This window comes from Tarenaya hassleriana, unplaced genomic scaffold (assembly GCF_000463585.1).
Source record: "Tarenaya hassleriana unplaced genomic scaffold, ASM46358v1 Cleome108, whole genome shotgun sequence".
Lineage (NCBI taxonomy): Eukaryota > Viridiplantae > Streptophyta > Magnoliopsida > Brassicales > Cleomaceae > Tarenaya > Tarenaya hassleriana.
Window position 1 is genome coordinate 3285 of NW_010961071.1, and position 2981 is coordinate 6265.

Genomic DNA, 2981 nt, shown 5'->3' on the forward strand with positions numbered 1-2981 from the left:
GGTTCTCGAGGCTGTTGCCACTGCGAATGGGCCTACAGGGTCACCCACCATTAGGGATGGACTTATATGTGAAGTTTCGGAAAGAAAGACTTGGATTTGGTCGAAAAATGGTTTTCGGATCAAATCAGAGTGTCGGGATGTTTTTCAGCCTTTTGACTCGGACCGAGTCAGTATTTGACTCGGACCAAATCAGTTCCATGCGGGTCGAAGCCCAGAAAGTATTTTGGGCTTGGCTGATGTTTTGACTCGGACCGAGTCAATACTAAATGGGCCGAGTCAAGAGTTGACAATGGGTTTGGGCTGATTCGTTCTGACTCGACGGAGTCAGAGTTCTGACTCGTACCGAGTCAATACTCGGAAAAAGTCTCTTTCCACAAGGATTAGGGTTTGTAATTTATAAGGAGGTGTTGGACGCCGTCTTAAGTAGATAACTCAACTTTCAGAACCCTAAGACAGATCTAGAACATAAGAAAATCGTTTCTTTTGAGGTTCTAGTTCTAGGGATTCGATCCCAAGTCTTGAAAACCCTATTCACTTCACAGATCCTAGCAGATCAGTTCCGAAAATGTTTGGAATCCTTCCCGTCGGTGTGGATACATGTAGAGGAGCTGTACTTTCAGCTCTTGGTGATTAAAACAGGCCCTGGATCGATTGCTACTTTCAGATCTTCAGGAAAGAGGTAAGTATTCGATTCCTACGGTGATATACACGATTAAACGGGGTTTTACGGATGATTTTGGTTGCGTGTGACGTTTGACTAGGTTTAGATTATTCTTCCGCTGCATGAAACCTAGTAAACCAAACCCTAGATCGATATGATCGCATGCTAGGAATCCGTAGCGAAACCCAACAGATGGCGCATCAAATTAGGGTGAAAACCTAGATTTCGTGGCCTGAAAGTGTCTCCCAGAGTTTTGACTCGGACAGAGTCAGAGTTTTGACTCGACAGAGTCAGAAAGAGAGAAACTCAAAGATTTGACTCGGACAGAGTCAGAGTTTTGACTCGACCGAGTCAGAACGACAGAGTCAGAACGAAATCAGAGTTTTGACTCGGGCAGAGTCAAGTGTTGACTCGACAGAGTCAGAACGAATCAAAATCGAACATACTTGATCTCAGAGGCTTCTGACTCAAGCTCAGATTTTTCTCAAAACGGACAATTCGGCGGACCAGAGAAGCTGACCAAGGTCAGTCCGGCGGACCAGATTCTGGTCAGCTCCGGACTGGACCTTAGACACTTCTCAAGTCCGAAATTTTGTCCTCTTCCTCATGATTAATCTCAAGCTATTACCGCCCATTAGTAGAGCAACTGTCAAGGCCTCGATCGTCATGGTTACGGGTCATGCCCTAGCTGAGCGTGCCTGATTATCTTGGTGAGGCAGTATGGAGAAATCGTGATTCTCATAGCTCGAATATGGTTGAGTTTGAATTGGGTTATCAAGTCGGACTTGGACCTGATGGTAAGGATGGGATGAGGAACATGCAGTGATAGCGTATCACTATCCCATACTCATCTAGGAATCACATAGGATGTGATTGACAATGTGTTGTCTACCTAAATAGCATGTTTTTTGAGCGTCATGCCCTAGCTGATTCAAAAGCATGTGAAATATGGATCCTAGCTCACTTAGAAACTCATTGAGGGTGTTTTTCTTAGTGGGAGCCTGTCATATTGCATCTATTGTCTGTGTTAGTATGTGTACTAAGCGGCTTGCATATTTTCTGTCTGTTTGTCTGTCTTTTTCTGTAGAACATATCTGTTGCAGGAATCTGTTTTATCTCGCCATGCGATCTATCCTTATGAAGGATAAGCCTCTGACCACGGCTTCTAGATCGATCATTGATGCTTATTGGAAGCATGAGGATGATGATCTGGACGTGTCCAGCTTGATGCTTGGAAAGATGTTTTCGGAATTGCGTAAGCAATTAGAGGACATGGACAATTCTTTGATAGTTGATCAGTTGAATGTGTCATTCCAAGAGAAAGCTGGGAGCCGAGGGAAGAATGATATGGTAGTTGTTGGAAAGAGTTCCACCAAAAGGAAACGTTCCAAGGGCAAGGGCAAGAGGAAAGTGGCAAGCGTTGTCATTGAACCTAAGCCTAAGTCCAAAAAGGAAGAGTGTTATTTCTGTCATGCCATCGGGCATTGGTATAGAAATTGCAGACTCTACCTGGAAGATCAGAGGAAGAAGAAGCTTACAGAAGCTTCGACTTCTGGTATCTTCGTTATAGAGGCGAACTTGTTTACTTCTACATCATGGGTATTAGATACCGGATATGCCTCACACATTTGTGGAAATGTGCAAGGACTTCGAGGAAGTAGTGTTGGGTTTCCTGGGATCTCATGAGCGAATCCTATTCCTAAGAGATCGATTCTAGGGTTTGCGCAGCGGATGTAAAACAAAAATTATAGAACCCTAGAACCATGCTGCTATTGAAATCGTAGAAACGTTAAGAACGCTTACCTCAATCGATCCGGGGCCTGTCTCTATCGATGAATCGTTCTGATCACGAAAGGCAGGAAGATTACCTCGCCCTCTACACGTATCCACACCTCGGGATGGATTCCAACGATTGGAACTTGTCTGCTAGGACTCGAATCTCTGATCGATTTGTGCACCGAGAAATCCCGAGACTTAGAACTCGTTTTGGATCTCCAAAAACTCACACTTTTCTGCAAAAGTCGGCTGTTCTTCGTCTCTCCTTAATTAGGGTTCTAATCACTTTCTTATAAAGTGATTTAACCCTAATTTCGGTTTAATTTTCGGAAAAACCGGAACCCGGAACGGACGGTCCAGAATTGCACGTGGACCGTCCGTTCCAGCACGTAGAACGGACGGTCTACGTCTACGTTTAGTGAATATGACAGGCTCCCACTAAGAAAAACACCCTCAATGAGTTTCTAAGTGAGCTAGGATCCATATTTCACATGTTTTTGAGTCAGCTAGGGCATGACGCTCAAAAACATGCTATTTAGGTAGA